General features: G+C 39.6%; 1 protein-coding gene across 32 annotated transcripts in view; it reads left to right on the top strand.

Moving 5' to 3' along the window:
* ZBTB20 (zinc finger and BTB domain containing 20) overlaps positions 1-23340 on the top strand; it is a 777345-nt gene that overhangs the window by 627077 nt on the left and 126928 nt on the right. The window contains exon 1 of one of the 32 annotated variants that reach the window (XM_073893753.1): positions 9887-10202. The exons of the other annotated variants lie outside the window; for them this stretch is intronic. The gene's annotated coding sequence lies outside the window, so the exon portion shown is untranslated. Of the gene's footprint in view, positions 1-9886; positions 10203-23340 lie in introns of those variants that run through there. 32 annotated transcript variants of the gene reach the window in all.

The raw sequence follows: 23340 nt of genomic DNA, 5'->3' as shown, positions 1-23340 counted from the left end.
ATTAACTGTACTAATCCACAGGTTTTACAGTTGGTCATTTTTTTAAAGTACAAGAATTTAGATTTTCACTGAAAAACAAAAAGTCCCTTCTATGCAGTCCTGCTTGAAAGGAGTGCGTGGGGATTGGTGGTGGGGTGGGGAGAAGGAAAAACAAAGGAGAAAAAAGCCGTCATGAAACTACCTATAAACTCCTGGATATTTGGATCTGAAAGAAAAAGAACTTTGTAATGTACCTTCTCACATTTAGTCCTGTTCTTGTAGTGCTGTGATGTGGCACTTAATGCTCTAGGGGACCCAGAGCAAGTGTTACAAATACAACCAAAAGTCTCATGAAAATGAGCCTCTTACCAGTGTGTGAGCTGGTCTGCACGGCCTCCGGAACCCCCCAGCTATTCACATCCTTTTCTCCACTACATTCTCTGCCTCAAGGGGAACCTCAGTTCACCTCCTTGACCAGAATCGAGCAGACAGTGATGTGGTTACCCGGTGTTTTATTTATTCCTTTATTAGTCTTCATCATTTGTATCCCACTGGAACAAAAGAACGTATCTTTTCTTTGCATTAATTTAAGTGTAAGGATGTGCAAGTGTGTGTTTGTGGGAGAGTGCATATTTATGTTTGTGTAAGTTTATGGGTAGCTTGCTTTAATTTAAAATATTTTCCATCAAAGCTGTGGTCCTTAGAGCCTCACCATCACCATCATTGTACCGAATGACTCTCCTTGACATACTAGCTGAATTCCTAAAACCGTTGCACGGAAAGTGAGCTCTTTAAGAGAGAATCATGTTTTTCTATTCGCTAACATAATTAGTCAGGTCAGGTGTCACATGGGAAAAATAAGTGGCCCAATGCATAATTTAAAAAAAAATAAGAATCACAACTTTTACCTCAGTGATAATGATGCATTTATCTATGGGCATTTTATGTGTCTTAATTGCCCCCAGGAAAAGCCAATGAGAAGTGAACCCAATTAAACAAGAAAGATGTTGGAAGCAAATGCTATGTATAAACCACTGGTACTGGAAGCAATGGGAAATTCTGAGAAGTAGAAGTCAGTGTTTATCCTCAGGCAGCCTATCGTCTAGTTAAGGATACATGACAGAAAAAGTGGAATTGCACAGAACAACAACTGAAGATTTAAATAACAGTTCAAGCTCACATGTGTTTTTTGCATAGTTATATTAATAATTTGTATTAAAATATACCACACAGTTGATTTCTGTTCCATTAGAAGGACTCACTGATTGGGTAGCATCTATCTGTATAGCCACCAAAATAGCAACAGTCCATGAGATCTTCATCTGAACTTGAGTCACAGATTTGTTTAAACAGAGTTAGGACAATTTGGAAATTCAAATTTGCGTTGTGGCAGAGTACATGTCCCTGTCCTTTGAAATGTTGAACGTCTGGTAGCTTTATAACAAATTTTCCTTCAGGAATGCTCGTTGAACTACAAGATAATTTCTAAGTAGACATTTGATGTTAAAGAAACCAAGGAATGGCCTTTGAAGAGATTTTTCACTACTCCATACCAGCTTTGGATGCCATGCTTTCTTCAATTTTATAATACTAAATTTGTTCTTACTCAGGGAATATGTTCAAAGTAGAGTTGGCCAGAACACAACCATAATAAATTCTGCAGCAGTTTCTATTTAATGTATAAGTGATCGTAATCAACCCAGAGATCATACAGGGACTTAAAGGAAATAACGTCATTAGTTACCACTTTAGTCATAACCTGACAAAGATTCATGTACGTTCAGAGGAAAACTGTGGAGGTATGCACGACTTAAGTGTCTAAAAGTATGCAAACAACCATGCCGAACATTTCTGTACCTACCTTTACTCGTCTGCTAAAGTGTAAATAATAATAACATCAGTAATGCCAAGCAAACGGGATCCTTAGTTTACAAAGCATCCTAGATACATCATCCCTTGTGATCCTCAGTGTGTGATCTCAACAACTTGTGAGACTGGCAAGGCACATATTATCCATTTCCATTTTACAAACGGAAAATCTATGAAGTTTAAAAGGACAGGTGGCTTCCTTAAGGACACAGAGCTCTTAAAAGGCACAGCTGCTTCTGATGCTCACATTGTGACTGGCTCAGAGGACACAGCAACCCAGAGCCTTTGCCTCACCACAACTGTCCTGCAAGGTACACAGGAGTTGCCAAAGTGCGACCTGTAGACTTAAATCTTCAGAAGGTGGAAGAGCCCTCAAGCCAAAAGGCATACCTGCTGTGGTTTCATACAAAAAGGAAAAAGGATGGTTAGCTGTCTTTTATAAAGTGTTTTTTGTCCCCTCCCCCCACTTATACAGAGTCCTTGGTAAATTCTGAGAATTTCCATACTTACTGATTGGATAAAATCCTAATGATTTTCTATGAAAATCATGGTTGTGTCTGATCTAGTTGTATCAGAGTTTTTTCCAGCCCCCTTATGAGCTTAGGATTTGATATCTTTAAAAAGTTTCTTTTTTTTAAGTTTTTATTTTTATTTATTCGAGAGAGAGCAGGGAGCCTGACCGGGTCTCGATCCCAGAACCCCGGGATCATAACCTGAGCAGAAGGCAGACACTTAACTGACTGAGCCACCCAGGTGCCCCTAAAAAAGTGTTCAATTCTGATCTAGGTAGTCCCAAGATTTATGTCTTTTCTGCTGAGAACTTTGTGAATAAAATCAGTTGTCTTTGAGCTGGCTTCCTGGAGCATCTTACATATTTAAAAATATGGTATGGAAATGATGGAGATCTTGGGCCACTTTACTAAAACTGATTGTCACTGGGAAATTGATAAAGAAGTGTGGTTCTGAATCCCAGAAGCCACAAGCCTTCATTGGCAATATAGAATTCAGAGCTGTCACTAAATTTTGCTCCCTGATGAATAGAAAGGTGGAGTTTCAAAGCAAAAAATTGAGCACTTAGTTCCAGAAACTAATAACGTCAGTGGCTCCTCCATTCAATACCACATCCTTTACAAGTCTGCAGACTTCCAGCCTTCATTTTGGCTTGCAGAATTAGACCTGGCATCTTGAGCTTCTTGAATTTTTACTATTACTACTTCAGAGCCCCAGCTAATGTAAAAAAGCAAGGCAACATCCCCAACACCTTGGTCTCAGGGCACTCATGATCCAAATTAATGTTTCTTCCATAATGATAGCCCCGCACTTATAACATGTTTTCATATTCATGATCTTATTAAGTCTTACATTAGCCTTATGCATGGACAGGGGGCCTAGTAGTAGTAGTAGTAGTAGTAGTATCAATATCATCATTCCCACCTTGTAGATGAGGAGATAAACAGACTGAGAACATGATCTGTGGTCACATTGCCGGTGACAGAGCCACAGTTATACCCAGGTGAGCAGGTGACCTCACTCATAGCATATGTTTCTCACCAGGCTTGCCAAGGCTCATAGATTTGCCCCATGACAGTAGTTCTTAGCCAGACTTTAAAATTACCTAAAGGGAATCTTTAAAACATAGTCACTAACATATCCACCTCTGAGTGTCTGATTTGCCCAAGAATTTATTTTTCCAACAATTTTCTAGGCAATGCTGATGTTGCCAAGGAGCACTGTTTTAGGAGCCACATTCTACAGATTGTATGCAGTAACTGAATGGCAATGATACATTAAGGCAAGATAGTCTTATAAGAAGGAAGTTTATTTTGCATGATGCTGCCTCACACCTCATTCTTTTCTCCATTTCTGACTGCCACTGGGAAAGAGCTGAACAAATGGCGGGAGAGGGGCTGGTAAAAGGGCACCTCACTGTATCGAATGAGTTTAAATCTTCTGACACTTAAGAATTAGACAGCAAAACCCTTCAGTTTGCTTCTAACTAGAACCTACTATGGTAGATTGACTTGAAGGTATGATTGCCAGTACAGCAGTGAAGAGCCGCTATAAGACTGGACATGGGCAAATGTGATTAGATGGATCTGTAGACAACTGATCCATTAATTAACAATCTTTAGATGGATTTCTCCATGTCATCCTAGAAGGATGTTCCTAGAGAGAGAGAGAGAGAGAGAGAGAGACCCATTCTTGACCTATCCTAGTCAATATTTTTCTGAAGACTGGTAAGAAGTCCTTATATCACAGGCTCAGTTTGAGTCAACAAGGTAATACATCTGCTAAATATATATAATATAAATACATGTATATGCTAAACATATTATTTAATATATATTTTAATATATATTAAAAATAGAAGAAGCTTGCCTTTTCTAGCTTCTGGAGGCCATCTGTACTCCTTGGCTCATGACCCCTTCCACAAGTAACTCCAACTTCTTGTCTCCATTATCATATCTCCTACAACTAGCTCTCATCCTCCTGCCCCTCTCTTACATGAACCCCTGTGATTACATTTACAGCCTACCTAGATGATACAGGATAATCTCCCCATCTTAGTATCCTTAATTTAACCACATCTGCAAAACCCCTTTGCCATATAAGGTAACATTCATAGTTTCTGGGGGTTAGGACATGGGTATTTTTTTTGTGGGGTCATTATTCAGCCTACCATAGTCCCTTTGTGATGTGCTTCTCACACTACATTAAGAATATGGGACTTCTTTCTCAGCATGAGTATTTAAGAGGTTCTTTAACAAAGAAGAGGACGTGACACCAGGAAACAGAAGAACTGCGTTCCAGTACTAGTTTTGCTTCCACCAAGTTGTGTGACCTTAAGCTCGTCTGACAAAATGTCTCTGGAGAATGTTTCAGCTCTTCTCTGTAAACTGACAGAACCAGAGAATCTCCTAAATCCTTCCTATGTCTAAGAGTCTGTGCTTCCTTAAATCTATCCACCTGTTTCTAGATGATATTTCAATTTAAAGGCAAGAACTTGCTTACCATCTCTAATATTCAGAATAAATCTTGTTCACTTTTCTTTTGAATTCAAAATTCACCTAAATTTTGAATTTAGAATGTACTGTCTGAGGACTTCTTGCTGTAAAAATCATGGCGAGGCTAGAAAAATCACCAATACAAGTGATTTTGCTATTTAATTCTTAAATAACTTATCCAATAGTATTACTTTAGTCAAAGCATCAAATCACCAGTCTTGTACATATTGGACACGTGAAGCACAGAAAGAATACATTGTAATTGCACATGAAGAACTAAGAGAGAACAGTCGTTGCTGCCAGCTCTCCTGAGATACTGGCTACCACCATGGGCAGGTGCGACCCTGGGCAGTAACGTTACATAAGCCAAGCAGGGTTTAAAGACCTTGTCCCAGAGAGTTCAGTCTCAGGGCCTGAGTGACAAACTAGAGGACGATCACTGAGTGACTGCTGTCATTACAGGGGTCAGAGAGGTGGCAAAGGCCCAGGGTTTTATTCCTTTTTTTTTTTTTCAATTTGTCTTCTTCTCAGATAAGGGCATGGAACGTGACCACTGATTCTCAAAAGGAAATAGGGCTAGTTTGATACAAATCTCTCCACAGCATTAGAGTCATCCCACAAACACCAATTTTAAACGATGATTTACTGAGGGCCACAAAGAATAATTTCGAGGAAGTTTATAGGAAGGAAAGCTTTGAGAGCTGAACCAGAAAAGGTGCTTGAAAGTAAATCAAATTATGGCATACATTGAATTATGGCATTTATTATTATGTGCAGAGTATGCATGGAATTTTGAACTAAAAGCCAAAGAAGCAAAGGTCTAGAAACTCTCATGCATAGTAAATAAATTAACCCTTTATTCTCTTAACTTTCCACACTCCCTATATTTGGTGACTTGTTCATACAAATGTACACTGAAAAGGACTAATAAGCCATGCTCTACCACGGATACATTCAACTATTTGTGCACATGATTCAAATACATGCCTGCAGGAGATTTTCTTCAGTCTCATGTAGACACAGTCGGTGTTTCAAAGACCAAGAATTCTTTGGGAAAAGAAGAAGGGTTGTGTGTGTTTATAACTGTCAAACTTTCCTAAGCTTATTAAGTTAGGATCCTTTGTCCTTTCCTTCTATAATTTGAAGATTATTCTAGTAATATGTTTGGCAAAGAAAAAACCTGCCAAATAAGTCAGGGTCTAATAACTGTATTAATGACATTCTAAAACCCATGAGTTCAGTATACTATACCATTCAGAACCTAGTGTTACTTTCTACTTTAAAAGATCAGTTTCCATTGCTATTTTTTTTTTATGCTAGAAACTATATAGTATAGGGAAATCGGCTTATCATGAGCAGGTCATCAGCTCTTGAAATTTCTGCCCATGAGAAAAAAAATATATGATTGGAATCCTGTCACCAAGGAAATGGTTTAAAAATCTGTTTATTTCAAACATTAGCTTCAACTATTTATCTTTATTTTGCAATGACTTCAATTCTTTTGCCCATTCATTCATTTGTTACATGGCCACTATACAGTAATCATTTAGAAAGAAAAGAACACCCTATATTACTATGCAAACCTTAAATATAACTATATGTTTTTGTGTGTTCACATGCTTTTTTAAAGAGCACATTTGTGACAGGAAATGAAGAATGGCATAGTCGGGGAAAAATTAAAGAGACACGATGTAATTATCCGAACTGGAATTAAGCCAATTAATAACCCGTGTGCTAACACTACCCTCAAAGTGCTGAAAATGCCGTCAGATATTTAAATGCCCTGGGTGGTCATAGGCAGCAATCTTCGCCTCATCCATTTTCAGCACCACACAGGGACATGGCTCACCCTGGCTTCTGAGGAAGGGCTGCCACCTGAAGTGAGCTGCCGAATAGATACAGGTACAGATTGGATAATCCGAGCACAAGGTTCTCTCCAGTGATTGCGCACAGATTTCCACTTATTTTTTAATGAAATCAAAACACATTGGTGTTCTATGCACTTGCTCATTTATTCAACACATAGTTACTGGGTAAGACCTACCATGTGCCCCACCCCCCCCCAGCATCATGGCTGAGGATACGGGCTTCAGAGTCAGATTGCCTGGATTTCCTCCCCAGCTCCACCCATACTAGCTGTGAGCTCTTGAACACGTGACCTAACCCTTCTATTCCTCAGTTTCCTTTTCTATGAAATGAGGCTTCATTGTGCCTAATTCTTCAGGTTGCTGTGACACTAAAGTAGGACACAAATGTAAAGTACTTAGCAGAGTGCTTAGCACAAATCAAGTACTGGGTAATATGTTGGTTATTATTATGAGCTGGGAAATATACCGACGTCTGGGTAGGAAGAGATCAAACAGTCCTCAGATCTTTGAAGTTTAAATTCTAGAACTTTTGGATTCTAAACTTGATAATCTCTCCTGCCAACCCTTTCTAATGGAAATCTGTGTATTAGACCCTTGCTTTGCTATGAGTATTCCTGTCCTGAACCTACATGCTTTGAATATAACCCACTCAGCACATCCAGAGTATGCAGTTTTATTTATTTACACCCTCATTTTATGCCTGCCTCAATAGTAATTACCATGTAATACCATCCATGGACTTTATATATGTGAGCTCATGTCATGCTCAAGAAAACCTTATGGGATTAATATTACCACCTTTTATGGATAGGGAAACTGAGGCTCTGAGCATGGCCATGACTTATGCAATGTTATAAAGATCTTTTTCACTCCAAAGCTCCTTCCCATTTTCACCCTGTTCACCCAGCACGAATTTACTGAGCAGGTCACTGCTCTGCTCTGGGCTCTCGCCTATCGGGTGCTTTGAGACGTGCAGGAGGACCCACCAATGTCAAAAGCAGTGGTCCCTCCTCCCCCTAAATTGACAGACTATGGACCATGTGTTTCAGACAGGTCACAGCAGCCATTGTTAAAGCAGTTGATGTGCAAATAAGCTAAATGACTCTGGCTCTGGGGCCTCTCAGCTCACTTGCCCTCCAGTGGGCTCAGGTGCCTGACATTTCTTGCAGTTTTCTTGTTCCACCCTGAGTAGCAACATCGTCACTGAAGTGTGACTGAGGAGTTTTCGCTTTTATATACACCATGATTCTTGTTTTAGGACAAGAGACTTAATCTCTCCAGTAACATCTGATGGCACTGCTCTCTTCATAAGCACCTCTTTCCCCTTCCCCCTTTAAAAAAAATGTACCTTCAATTATCTGTTGTCAAGAGGGAGAGCCTTACTTACTGAATATGATCATATGTGCCCCCCCCCAAAAAAGATACCATCGACTATGTGGGCAGATAATGCCGTTTCCCCAAATTTCCTATTTTAGAAGCTCATTTCAATTGAAATATACAGGAAAAGTTGCCCACAGCTAATCTTGCAGGTAACAAATCTCATCAGTGATTTAAAGGGCATTGTAGGCTGAAAGCCTCAATCTCTTTCACCCACAGTGTGCCTATATTTTAAAAATGAGTTGTAGGAAAGAACGACATCTTCCTACATGGTGATATATAGCAGATGATATACATAGAGAGAACTGCAAACTCTGGGAGAGATCTTTGTAGATGGATCCACTGGCCTTCTTTAGCTGGGAGTGTAGCAGGACCAGGCTCTGTGTTGCTAAGACGGGGCCTCTACAATGCTCTATTTTTCTGCTTTGCTCTGAGACTGAAGTAAGACTTAAATCCCTATCCCTAGAATTCAAAATGGACAAGAAAATATTTCCATGTAGCTATTTAGACATTTTAGAAACTGGAGGTTTGTGCACTAACTACAGAGAAGGAGGACTCTTGTTATTCCGGAGACAAGGGTGATATCCATACCTGTTGGGCCAGGGTCTGTGAAGAAACCTGGAGGTTAGCTGGTCTGATAGAAAGAGCACCAGCCTGGTGGGCCGCTGGGGCCCTGGGTTCCAGTGTCGACCTCGCTACTGCCTTTGTGATTTATTAGCCTGAGTCTCTGGGCCTCAGTTTCCTCGTCTGCTAAATGAGGGCGTTGGGGAGATGGATCTCCGTGGCTTTCTCCGGCTCTGGTATTCTCTGGGTCTGCGAGTCGCCTTCAGTGTCTGCCATAGTCTGCCTTGCCAGCTCTGTTTGTCACAAAGATTAATCCATTTTAACTGTACCTTAGAGTGCTCCCGGGAGAGAGGATGGATGGATTGTTTTGCACCTATTATTGCATCAGAACTTTTGCCTTTTTAGACGAGATCGTGCCGTGCCTAAAATCTGTCTGCCTGTCTGCCCACTGACTTCGTCTGTGCTGATCTCTTGCCACGGTGCCTCTTCTTTCAGCATCCATCTCCCTCCAAGATCTAGACTCAGCATCTGACTGTACCTGTCTTGTTCTCTGCAGCATCTGTCGGCTACACTCCTAGACCATCGTTAATAAACTTTCATACATTACACGCAGACCCTAATATGTTGGCACCTGCACATAAATATCTACCGTTCATAAAACTAGGGGGGAAAACTCCATTTTTTTAAGACCTCTATCTAGTGCCATTTGTATTTGCACTTTTTGTTTAGTTGTAAGTTTTAATAGTTCCCCCTTTGAGGATTTGTCAGTACGAGCAGTATTGCTTATCAGAACACACCAACAGTCTTTTTGTAATATTCGCTTTTCCCCTTTGGTTCAGCCGAGCCTGCTGACAGATCATTCAAATTCAATTGTTTTATGTCTAAGCCGAACAGCTAATTAAAGTAGGGATGATTAACCTGACTGGCAGTGTCGCTCTCCCTCGCGCTCTCTCTCCCTCTCCCTTTCTCTCTCTCCCTCCCTCCTGTTCCAATCAGTCTTTTTCTCACACTCTCTCTCTCTCCTTCCGTGTGTGTGTGTCTCTCTCTCTCTTCCTCTCTCTCTCTCCCCCCCCTCTCCCCCCTCTCCCTTCCTCTCTCGGTCTCTCTCTCCCTCCTTCGGTTGGTCTCTCTCTCTCTCTCTCTCTCTCTCTGTCTCTTGCTCTACTGTTTTTTTTTTCTCTCTCTCTCTCCTAAACGTGGTCTGCTTGCTGATGGCAGAATGGCACTCGGAGATTTGTGCATTGTGTCTGGTTTCCTACGGGCAGGCTGACCCAGTGCCTCCAGGGACTTATCAATAGACCACTCAGAAGAGACACAGACAGGAGAGAGGAGGAGGGGTGGGGGGAGAGAGAGAGAATCAATATCAAGAATAGAAGGAGCTCCGAAGCCATTTTTTTTTTAAAGAAGTATCGGGACTTGGGAGAGGGTGACAAAGAAGGTTTTTCAAAGAGGCAGTGGAGGAGGTTCTAATAAATTTGGAAGGAAACAGTTCCCTGTCTTGGGAAAAGGAGAACTCCTGACTGATTAGCATTCACACCAGGTATGAGATGTTCGCTACCCCTTATCACTGTGTCGCAACCGAGATGGAAAAGGCTTTTTTTTTTTTTTTTTTTTTTTTTTTAGGAGACTGAGGGAGCATGTATTTTGCTGTGTTTGTTGTTGGGGGGTAAGGGGGGTGGCGTGAGATCTGTGGGCATTTGTGTATGGGAGCAGAAAGAATGGAAGCAGTACAACGGGGGGTGGGAAAGAGTATGGAGTATGTTACTGTCTTCCCTGTCTTTGTGCACCCCTGGGGGGTTACCCAAGTTCATTTCTAGCAGGTGGATTTGGACGGGAGTTACTTAACGCTTGACCGCCAGTTTTGAAAAAAAAGAAAAAGAAAAAAAACGTTGCTTCCTATGTCTATTAAAGGAAGCTCCAATTTCTCTCTCTCTCTCTCTCTCTCTCTTCCCTTCTCTCTCTCTCCCCCCTCTCTCCCTCTCTCTCTCTCTCTCTCCCTCTGCCCCCCCATCTCTCTTCCCCTCTCTCCCTCTCCCTCTCTCTTCTTTTTTTCCTCTTCTAACCAGACAGCGGGAGGGTTCCTGGCTCCCAGCCAGCCCAAAAGCCTCTAAGTGTTTTGCACTTGTTTCAGGGAGTAGCTGCCCGGGGATTTTTCAGCATTTTCACTAGAGAACAAAGAGTTCTTTACAAAGGGAGGGGGGGGGGAAGTGAGCTTAATGTCTGATATATGTTTTTCTATTTTTATTAGTTTTTCGCCTAAAAAGAAAGAGACAGGAACAGAACATTCACTCTATAAAGACACAAAGACATTCAAAAGAAATCCAGTTATCTTTTCTCCCCATCACCCCAATATATATACATAAAAAATAAAAAGGAAAAAGACTAATGAAGTTGGATATGTTGCTCTTTTCTCCTCTTTTAATCTTTCTAAATCCAACTGTTCTTATGCTCACTCTATGCTATTTTTTTTTTTTTACTCACAATAAAAGTTGCTCAGGATGCATCTTCTCTTAATCATCTCTTTACCCCTTCTGGGTCCCCAAAATCCTGTGGAGGAGAGAATGAGAGTACACCAAATAATCAATGTAGTGGCGAGAACATCTTCTACTTTTGCCACTTGGGTAAAAAGTTAATTAAAGAATTTGGGCTCCCCAAATACCAATGGGGTGCATTAGTTCATCCAGCCTCACAAGTTCTTGCATCCATCTGTTTAAAAGGTACCGCCTGTGTCACTTGTCAATTATTAAGAAAAGGCACTAAAGGAGCAGATACTTGTATTTTATTTTTGTTTCCATCTAATTACGTAAATGACAAAAACCCCCAGAGAGATTACTTGCCCCATCCATGGTGCACTAGTTCAAGCGAAATGTAGTCTAGACAGAGATTTTTCTATGATTCTGATTGCCATGTATCTTTGTGTTCTCCACTTGATTTTTTGCCTATGCTTGTATATTTTTACCATGAATTTGTGTTTGTAGCAAACATTCCAGAATGCTTATCATTTTCAAATTAATGCTCCGACAAAAAGAAAAAGAAATCAGCGTGTGAACTGTATGTGCAAAATGTACTAAACAATTCCATCATTTATAAATGGATTTATATCTTTATTCTAATATTCTTGAATTATAAACTCAAGAAAATGTTTTCTTTCTAAAAGTTCTCCCCCTAATGCATTTGTATCTCGACTGTCATTTGGAAATCTTCCTAAGATACATAATAAACATAAAACTAAATGAGGGGAAAAATGCAAAAGCAACAGAAAAATGCTTAAATATATATTATGTATAGTACCAAAGTACAGATAACTGTTTTACTAAGTGAAAATGAGCTACAACAGTTGTTTCAAGATTCAGAAACTCTTTTCTTTCTTTTCTTTTCTCTTTTTCCATTCACTGAAAATATAATCTATTCCTGTCCCTGGGGAGAAAAACTGTAGGGAAAATATAGATATATACATTTTTCCATATTTTTAGAATGCCTTTATGTAACTGCTTCTTAAGAGTGTAACACATATCAGGGCAGAGTGTGATGTCTACTAGTCAGTAAACCCTTCTGGCTGGGAGGTGTGAGTGCCTTATGTTTGAAGTAACTTGATAACAAGGAGTCTTTTCGGGAAACCTTACTGTGTATGTGTTGCCTCAGTAATGACCCTCAGAGAAAAAAACAAGAGCTAGGTGGCCACTTGAACTCACTGAAAGACATTAGATTTAGGGGAACTTTTGACAAATCCAAAATTTTTTAGGGTAGCTCCCTTCTTATAGTTGTGTGTTTTCTTCAGGAAAATTCTTGTATTGCTTCCAGACTTTTCTGTCTTTTTGTACAGATTTTTAATGCTTCCAATAGTGCTTCAGGAGAAAAGGATCTTTAAAAAGAAAGTCATCAAAATAAGAGAAAAGAAGCTCGGCCTTTCAAAAGTTTTATATTGAAGGCAAGAGCATCCCCCCTTTGGCTTGTTTCTGATTTTTTTCCCCTGAACTCTTTTTGTTGCTGTGGGCTGTTGTGCTTACATTTTTGGTTTTTGTTTTGTTTTTGCTTTTTTTTTTTTCTTGCTCTTTTTTTTTTATGTGACCAAGGGGGTCTGTGGACGGGGCAGAAGGGGTATGGTAAGAGGCTGTTACTGAAAGCTGCCCTAGCCCCTCTTGATCCCAGCTCAGGCAGCTCCTATCAGCTATAGTCGAACCGCCAAGAGTACAGTGAAAGGTAATAGCTGTCATTCTGGGATTCCTCGTGGATCTGACCTGAGAGTAACACATTCACAGTCGAGGAGAAAAGGGAAAAAAAATAGAGGAGGAGGAAAGAAAAGCTCTTTGAGCTGGAATACACTGGCCCTTTCTTCCTGTAGGCAATCCGCTCCAGTTCTTGGCGACGTGTCCTGCACTATCAGATATCATATGACTTTTTATTTAGATTCCTTTTCGGAGAATGGCCTGTTAGGACTCTGTTTGTTTTCTTTTATTTAATTTCCTTCTCCCCTCACCCGCTAGTTTTGTGTATCTGCGTGTGTGAGAGTGTGTGTGTGCACGCGCATGCATATGTGTGTGCAATTTTTATCTTTGTTTTTGTTCTGTTGATCTGATGCTTTATTTAAGGACAAAGCTTTAATTATTTCAGCATACTTGTTTAATCATTTGCCAAAAAGAAACCTCATTCTAGGCTTTTTGGGGGGTCCATTTTTAAACACGTCCATTAACAGAGGAGGCTAAAGATCCTAAATGCCTGCTGGTCGGCCCTTGGCCCACTCCCTCACCTTCACTTAACCCTCCCTTCATCAGTATGCACGGCAGTGTGAGTTAGGAAACACCTGTGCTGAGTTCAGAGGGAAATAAAAGTAGAAGCAACTTCTTCAAATCTGCACTCCTAGTTTCACTTTAATAAACTTTTTTTTTAATCGTTGGCTTTTTTTTGGTGGGGGGGACCCTCTGTTGAGTTTGAAAGCATCAGAGATCCTGAACGATGTTTCTGTGGAGCTTTTGTGAGGTCAGCTGAGCACCCCTGGAAAGTAGAGCAAGGGCTGAAAGTCATTCAGAGACTTCAGAATTAAGTGGGAGATTTCAATAAGATCTGCGAGATCTGTGGGCTGTGCAGGGTTTGGTGATAGATGGTGAAATGGAATACTTGGGGATCCTCAAGGATAAGAAAGAGAGAAATTGCCAGGCAGGGGTAACACAAGCATTCCTGCTGCATTAAGTACTTTGAGAATCATAGTTAATCAAATTTTTATTTTGTGTAACTTGCTGTTTAGCCAATTGATATGCGATTGCCTTCCCTCCATGCTTCCTGTATAAAACAGAGGAATTAAAGTAACATTATTACAGGATTTCTCCTAAATTTTTTATGTATTTCTTTTTCAGTTTTGGAGAGTTCAGATTTTAGTGAGCAAAAGAAAAACATAACTTCTCTAGGTGTGTAAATAGTTGCCTATACATTATTCTCATCATGATATACCTTATCTATACATGACATGATATATCCTGTTTGTATCAGGATTTTTTTTTTACAGTAACAAGCTAGACTGCTCTGAACGTTCAGATAACTATTACATTCTTTAAACCCTTAGTTCTTAGTTCCTTGTTACTTTCTCTAAAATGATTTTTCACAGACCTTAAATTTCTAATGCTTATCTCAGCCAGAGGTGAGCTCTGTTGAAACTTGGAGGGAAATTTATTCCACCCCTTTAAGAGTACCCAAAAGGGAAGGGAGAACTATTTTTCGTTCAACAAAAAATTTTAGAAGCCTTTTTTTCCTCCAGCGGAAAACTCCAAAACAGCTTTGTCTCAGAACGTTAAACTTGGCATGGATAAGAAATGTGAGTTTTGCTTTGTTTGAGGAAATTTGTTTTTGAAACAACAATGTTATAAATATTTTTAAATTGCCTGCTGAGCATGCGCTGTCTCTGACTTTATTCATAGTTTTAAACACACACCAAAGTGCAGTCTTCTGAATGGCCACAGGTAAGGCTGTTGATTTGTATGATCTTTCTCAGAGCTACCTTCAGTGAGTCTACTCAGTTTTCCAGAAGGGAAAAGGGTGAGAGCTGAGTTTAGACCTGGACTCCCTTCTAAAAATCATAGAGCCAAAGTAGATTCCCCCAGTAAGGCTTGCACAGTATACTTAGGGTAAGTACTATTCAACTTTCCTTTCTTACAGGAGTCGCTTGCCTTAACTTTTCGGCTTAATAGTAGCAAAGTAAATTAGGAAAAAAATTTAACTCAATGAGGTATTTGGCTGAAGTAGGAAATTTGCAGATTTTTAAGGGCATCTATTGTGCATAAATTTGGAGATACGAGAATTTGCCAGTGAAATGATAGCAGCTCTGTGCTTACAGAGCAAAGATGTGCTAGTCTGAACATGCCTGATCTCATCTGGAATCGAAAGCTAAATCTAGGTGGGCCTGTAATAATACCAGAAAAGGAACACATGTATCTTTTGTGCAACCTTTTTTTTTTTTTTTTAAGCCTGGCTTCCAAAGGGAATGACAAAGAAGTAGGTTCTCCTCTTGCCTAATAAGCAGTCATATTTTGCTTCTGGAGATATGTGTTTCCAGTTGTTTGGGGCTGTTTTGTTTTGTTTTGTTATTGCCACTGCAGTTGAAGTATATTCTTTCCTGTCAGTGATTGTTAACACTTTCCATTTTTCAGAAGGGCTTTATCTCCATTAACTCCGTTTGATGTTTCCTCACTTGGTTACCTTTCTCAAGTCTGCGATGACCCTCCCAGGCTTTGCAATTCTGATCGATTCTTGCCAGAATATATTTATTCATTAGCTGTTTGTTATAGTTAAGATGAGATAATCCCGTTTTTCAGGCCTTTATAACTAGGCAAACAAATTTCATTTTGAGGTGAAATTTCTCATACTTGTTCTTGACTCAGAACTGAACTTGTCTTGGAAAGGCTTAAAAAAAAATGCAATTAGCCGTTTTGGTTTTTTTTTCCTTTTGAGAACTAAATATTTTAATAAATGCAGAGGGATTATTTTACAAAATATATACTGATATGCAATGTTTTTCCAATTTGTCTTTCTTTTCACGCTTTAAAACAGAACCTGAAAATTAAATGTATAAAAAAAGAGAAAAAAAAACATGCCAAGTTAATGCTGATATTTTAAATGCCCAATTTAAAATAATTCAAAGTTTTGATTTCTAGGCAGCATATCACCTTTCAATGTCAGTCAGTAATACTTTGTTCAGATATACATATCTATACACACATGTACACATACAGAGACGCAACTCCACTTTACATTTTTATATTAATTTTATTTTTACATAAAAGAGAATCAGCATTAATGCAAACTTTTATTAATTCATTATATTCTATTTTTTATAATTTAAAAATCCAGTTAACTGTTGCCTCCCTCTGATTATTTAATATATGTATATACTTATTAATGTATTCTAAATAAGGTATCTTAATTTATAGAGTGTTTTTATAAGTCTTTCACACTTGAATTTTATGCAGCTATATTACCATTCGGGTTTATTCAGATGCAGTTTGCTTTGTTCCATATCTGTTCCTGTGTTAAAAAGTTTTTCACTTTCCCAATCTAGAAAGACTATGGCCATTTTTCCCTATATATGATTTCTGTGTATCTTCAGTATTCTGAAGAAGAAACTTTCTAACCTTGTGATGTCCTGGAAAGCCTTCAAACAAGTGGGAGAAGTAATCTTTACCTTGCTATGCCCCACAACTCCTACAGTGTTGGGCCTCCCTGTACCACCCCTCACCACCTGAAAAAGAACAACAGTAATAAACATGATATGATAATTTTTCTGATCGCAGAACCAGGAAATACCAAAGAAAATTGTGGCATATGTAGGCAAATGCCAAGAGCTCCTCCAGTAAGATCAGCTGTTTTTGTACTTTTTTTTTTCCTCTCCTGTATTTTGTTTGTGACTTTTTTGGCTTGCTGAAGCATATCCCCATAATCTTACGAAGCCACAGCAAATTCCCAATGCCACAACAACACTGTGCAGCTGGGGAGAGCCCAGAAGACCTGATCCTGGGTGGCTGCAGACTTCCCCAGCAATGATGCAAGGCAGGAGGAGTAAGTAGGCTATACTTCTCTTTGCTTTTTACCTGGGCTGCTCAGCTGACCAGGTAGAGCGATTTTCTTTCTGTTGCTTTCCCCTTAGCCATCTAGGGCTTTTCCTTCAGTAACCAATGGCTTCCTGCCTCTTTCCAAGGATGGTTTATATAGCAAAGCATCCCATTTTTCTTTTATTCTGAAACATAGAAAGCTTTGGAGATTGGGAAGGGTGAAGAAAAGGGGCTCAGAATATCTGGGAAATACTCAAAATGGCCTCAGACTCAAAGCTGTTTGGGGGCTGTAACTTTTTCACTCTCTCCAGAGCCTCTAAGAGGTCGAAAGTAGTGAATGGGATAACTGTAGGGTGCAAACTATGATCTAACTGATGCAGTAGATGGAGCTCTTCCCCCTAAGTCTGTATTTAAATTAACGTCCCACTCCAGTTTGTGGGGCTCTGTGTTTCAAGGTGTGTCATTACTATACATGTAAAATCAAGGGCCCAGAGAGCTGGAGAAGAGATTCCCTGGCACTTTTCAAAAGAGATGAAGCATTTGTTCTGAAACACAAAACGTAGTGCAGGCGAGAAGTAAGACTGGGATGGGAAATGAAGTTACGTATCTAAATTTCTCCCGATGTTTGTTGATAGTCCTAAGTGTGAAGTTAAATCCTAACACTTATTATACAAGTGATTATTACTTTAAATGCAGAAAATGTATGGAACGTGTAGGATTTGGGCTGTGTTCGTCACCGATCTTCCAGACTATCTGAACTGTGCAGATCTCTTCTCATTTGATTCTGCAAAGGAATCTTAACACTGTAATGCAATTGTTTCATCCAATTAGTCTAGAGAACCTGGCTGAAATGTTACAAATTCTGAATTGTGACAGCGCAGAGGAGGGCAAAGCTGCTGTGTTAGTAAGGTGCCTTTATGGAAGCCAAAATATTTTCAGCAATAACTGAAAATAGATCTCCAGGATCTGTTTTAATATGGAAAGAACTACTTGTTTATTTCTTTCTAAATTAACTGAAATGAATAATTGCCATAAAATCCGTGTCAGTGTTGTTATTCTCAGCACCAATAGAGTAAGTTCGATCGTGTCCCTCCCTGCTTCCAGGAGGGAAAATAAATGTATTCTGTATGTAGTAAATTATCTTCCTTAGTGAATGTCTGCTCACAGATTGGAGATATTACTGCATATCTCTCGTTAAATCTTGATAAGATCATTTGGCCAAAGTAGAACTCAGCTTGGCTTTAGTACCCAAAGAAATAGCATTTTTAAGGGACTTGGATTTCCTTTGCATACCACGTGTCTGAGTCCGATACGGTCCAGGAAAATAGAGAGGATGAGACAAAATTATTCCTAAGCAGCCGCCGTAGGCCAAACACTGAAACAGTGCCAACCTGGACCAATCAGGCCGGCTTCTCAGAAGATACACGCTTTTGTCGAACACTTACATGAAGAGAAAGAGGGAGGAAGCCCTTGAAATTGCATTCATATGAATGATTCCTCACTAATTTCAATAAAGTCCATGGTAATAAATTCATGATTTTTATTCTTTTGTAAAGTAGAAAATGGGAGCTTTCTTGTCCAGCTGAGGATCTCTAAAGGTTGTCCTCTGACATCTTTTGAACAAAACTATCCTTTTGAATTTAAGCAAGTGAAAAACTTCTCACAGAGCGCGAAGAGTGAAATTGATGGAAACTCAAAATCAATTCCAAACCCATTTCTGGCATGATGAGAATAACATTTGTGCTGTGTTTAAAGCAGTTTAAAACAAGAAAATGATAAAATGATCAATATACTTAAAGCCAAAAATAACCAGGAGAGAACAATCTGTAATCCATTCCTATTCCTAAAACCCTCACTTTTGATCGAACATGAAAATAAACGAATGTATCTTTTATAAGGTGGCATTGTCAACCTCATAATATAAAGCAATGATGAAATGCCAAGCTTTCAAGTCTGTTAGGCTATGTTTTCAGAGTTTAGCCAAATTCCTAGCTTTAAACTATTGTAGATTTATTTATTTGTGCATACCCTGACCCCTGACCATAGAAAGAGCAAAGTTGAGGAATATATAGAATGTCACAGCAAACCACATTGCTACTTTACAGTCTATGTACTCTCTTTATTAAAAAAAAAAAAAAGTTTAAGCCATAGCAAAAAAGAGTATTTTCAGCTCTATCTGAAAATTGGTGAATTAGTCAGTGTGGAGCAGGCTAGAGATTTCTTTAAAAATACCTGACTCTCGACGAGTTTATTAAATTCAACACACACATAAATACAAATCATGCATATTTTATGCTTATTGCTTTAATAGACTGAAAGACTAACTTCACATTAATAAATTTTGGACCTGTGGATTCAAGGTCAGTGAAATGCCACTGTCCGGGTTTACAAAAACCTCTCTAAATATAAGACTTTGCCCCAGTGAATGATTTTCTACCAATTTTCCAGAGTCATTTGACTGGCTAGTTATATATTGATCAGATAAAATAAATTGTCCTTCTGGATGAAGAAGCCCTAGCTAGAAAAAATTAAAATGACAACAAATTGCATAAGCACGTTTAATCCCGTTGACCTAGGGTGCAGTAGAAATGATGATAATTCTAAATGAGCACTGTGACGAATGTCACTACAAAGAAGCATGTATGATTACATCAGTAAGGGTGAACTCAACGGGCAGGGTTAGGAGGGTGAGACACAGGAGCTGCAACAGAGTGAGGGACTAGTGATTAAAGTTACTGGAGATGTTTCCAGCCTGTGGCTGGCTGGAAAATTAACATCCCGAAAAAAAATAGTCGGTCAGTTTTATAAGTAGATAGGAAGGCAATACTTATTCCGATAGGATATAATTAACTGAAGAATTCACCTTTGCTGAGAATTTTAACAACCTCCTAAAGCTTTGGCCGTCCAATGTGATACTAGTTGTAAAGAGCTGTTGTGCCCATCTGCTTAAAGATTCCTATAAGTGTAATTGTTATAGCAACTTGTTATGCTATTGTTTGAAGTTGAAAAGCTCTGCTTTAAGTGTCGACAAAGCAAATGTCAGCATCATAGAATCATAATCATTGCATCTTAGAGCTTGAAGGAGCCTTAGATATCTCAATGTGGGTGAGTGGGTTAGCAAACTCGCCAGAAAAAAATACTGAATACCTGGTTGCAACACCCTGTAGAATTTGAGAAAATATATATTTTTATGTATTACAATGACTTATATTTGGAAAACAATTTAAAAGGAAAACTTGAGAAAATAGAGAAAGGAAAGCTCCACAAATTCATCTTCACTAGTGGTGCTGTAGAATGTATTCTGTGAACTAGGGGGTCTAACTAGAGAAGAGTGAAAAAAAAATTCAGAAAAGCATAAGGTTTTATTTTCATCAAAAGGTATGGGGGGTGGTTTAACAGATTAAGAAATGCTATCTGGGCTGAAACCATTTACTTTGCTGACAAGAAAATTTAAACAGAGAAGGGACAAAACTTTCTGGAGATGCAAAAGGTACATCGTGGTAGAACCCAGGCTTTCTAGCTACTGCTCCTACACCACATCCTGACCCCTAAAACAATTTTTATAAAAATAAAAAGTAGATGATATTCCAGAAGTAATTGAGGAAAAGAACAAAGGAACCAAGCCTCTCAGGTTCCTACTGCTATACCAATAATCTTACTTTAATTGGGCAGAGGTAAATACGAGTGCTAAGGATCAGGCGTTCTGGGGAATAAAAGAAAATGTACCCAGATCTTGCACTTCTTGGACACCCTCTGCTGTTAACACTACTCCCCTCACACTCACATCTCCTCCTGGGTAACTCAAGGTAACTTTGTATTTCATTTTTCTTCTTCCGTCTGCCCCCACCAAAAGAGAGAGAGAGGAGGAAAAGAAAGAAAGAAAGAGGGAGAGAAAGAGGGAAAGAAGGAAGGGAGAAAGGAAGGAAGGAAGGAAGGGAAGAAAAGAAAAAGAAAGAAGGAAAAAAATTACGAGAAATAGTAGTCAGATCTTTTGGAAAGAAGTCCTTCTTCCTAGAAATCTTTTTGTTGGGTGTATCTTACTATCTTATCAAAGTATGAGTTCTAATCAGAGGGTGCTGAGTCAACAAGTTTAAATGCATTGCAGACCAGGCTAGTCCTTGTTTCCTAAGCACACGCCACATTTTCACATCCCTGTTCCTTTTCCCCTGGTGTTCTCTATTTCTACAATACTCTTTCTTTTAATGGCTCTTGTCCGATTCTGTCTTATAGATTAGTCATCTGATTTATCTGTAATATGAGTATTTATAACATTAAGGAACAGGTCTATGTAATTTGGGCCAATACACTTAATTTCACTGGGACTCACTATCTACATCTGTAGCTAGGAAAATGGTAACTGCCTTGCTGAAATATTGTAAGAATTTTATGAAGTGGAGTGTATAATGTGGTTGGCACAAAGACTAGCATGTGGCCATCATTCAGTATCATTGTTGTTGTTACTACTACTATTATTAATATTGCCTTGTCTGCAGTTCTTTCCCAACAGCGTTCTTCTTGGGGTCATAGGCTGATCTCATTGAGTTCATTATCTCCTCAAGCAACAAACACAAACACAATGACTTTTCCATAATAGGAACTGAATAAAAATATATTGAATCTGCTTGAGCAAGTCCATAGGGTCTATTACTTCCTTGTGGAGATCCTTATGTTGTTTCCTGGGCGTTTAGAATAGAGGCTGCTTGTGGCCAGTGTCTCATTCTCTTTCGGGCTCCCCCCCAGATCCCCCAACCACCGAGGATTGCTATTCGCAGCATCCCCAGAAATGTCAGCTTATAGTTTTGGTTCATGTGATTAATGAGCTTGTTATACCTCTGTCTGTAGCCTGAACTAGAAACTTTCACTTTGGAGAGCAGGTCAAGATATCGAATTTAATTTTAGTTGCATCTGTTATAAGCCAATTGTGTATTCATTACATTTATAGATTCCCTCTCCAGCCATATATTTTCATGGCTGTTGAGAGCACCTGAATCTGTGTTGAATGTCCTTAAATTTTACTTTGGGGACCCAAAAATGAGGCAGTGAGACAATTTTGATAGCTAGCTATCATCTTTGGCATTTTTTCCCTTTATGTCTAATCTGGTCTCTTTGAAGAAGGGGGCCCATATAGGGTTTTTTTTAATCTAACTTGAGTATGGCATGGTAATTCTGTATTAATGATGGCTATGGTCAACGCAGTTCATCTACACATTTCTGTTTGTCCTGGCACGGAAAGGGGAAACTTCTGAAAAATGAAAGTGAGAAAATAACTTGAGGCAGGCATTAAATGCACAGGCTCAGCTGTAGTGCCATGGTGTGCAAGGTGGACTCGGGGTGTGTACGGACCTTGCCGGTCCTTCGAGGTTCCAGCGAATGATGAGAACATTTTAAAGGAGCGGATCACATGACCATGGCCGAGGAGAGACTGACAGCAGTGTATGCTCAAGTCAGAAAGAATGTTGCATCTTTCTCAGCCAAAAGTTCCATTTCTTTGCAAGTGTGCTGGTATTCCGGAGGGGAAAGTGTCACATTTAGTAGAACCAGTAATTCAATAAAGGGTTCTGACTTTGCCAGAGTAATGGTGTTGGCATCAAGAGAAGAAAGTTTTGCAGATTTCTGTGTGTGCACTTGCTGTTACTGGTGTTCCTGGTGGGTGGCTGAATCATCCTGATGGTATTCAACAGGAACCAGCTGCTGAGAATATTAAAATGCAAGCATTTATTCCTCTAGAGAGACAGTAGCATCTGCAAAGTTTTCCTATCTTGATAGTACAGATAATCCCAGGGAGCATTCTCTAGTAGTTTTAACTTTCTATTTATTTATACATTTTCTTTTCATCATTATTGTCAGTATCTCAAGTTCTAACTGGAGAGAAGAGTGCCTGAGTCCACACCAGGTTGTAGAGACAGACAGTAAGCCCTGAGCCCAGGACATGGTATTGCCTCTTGGGCTTTACCTTGAATTCGGATTCTCAAGAGGAGAAATGGGCATTTCCCTCCCTTGGCCTGTCTTCACGGCAAAGGGCCGCCCAGAATCCTAGTCCTCAGTGAGCCATACCAGCAGGAAGGGAAAGCCTCGGACCTCCCCTCCCTCAATGCAGGCTGCTTCTTTGGAGCTTTCCTTTTTACTTGTACAAATTGTGAATTTGTTGCTTTCCCTGTGTGATTTGTTGTTGTTGCTGTTGTTGTTTTGAGCTAGCATCAACAGTTGGGGGAAATGGAGGTGCAGAAAGGCGGTTTGGACTCAGTAATCTACTAGGTCTTTTCCATCTCTAATATTTATGAATAATGTATTGAACTGATGGAAAAATGTTGAATATGTTCATTATGAATTATATTCACCGGCGTGTTGCCTGGAATATAAAAGAGCAAAGCCGTTGCAGCATAACTAGTTCCTTGCAGTAAATGTACTGGTACGACAGAGCTCTGTGTCCCTTCCTGGCCCATTGTGTGTCGTCCCCACACACACGCTCTCCGCGTCTGAGCGGCAACTGCAGACTGGGTACCTGATGGGATGACAGCCAGCCGAGGTTCTGAGGGGACCAGGGACACCCTTCCCTTCACGGAGTCTGGGTCCTAAACAGAAGCAGCTTTCTTGAACATGTTGATAGTGCAGTGTCCTCTAGGAGGACTTGCCGAAGCTGGC

This window comes from Callorhinus ursinus, unplaced genomic scaffold (assembly GCF_003265705.2).
Source record: "Callorhinus ursinus isolate GAN/ISIS: 27379988/994484 unplaced genomic scaffold, GSC_fseal_2.0 scaffold1, whole genome shotgun sequence".
Taxonomy (NCBI): Eukaryota; Metazoa; Chordata; class Mammalia; order Carnivora; family Otariidae; genus Callorhinus; species Callorhinus ursinus.
The sequence above is the reverse complement of the archived record's forward strand: the minus strand, read 5'-3'. Positions and strand labels throughout refer to the sequence as shown.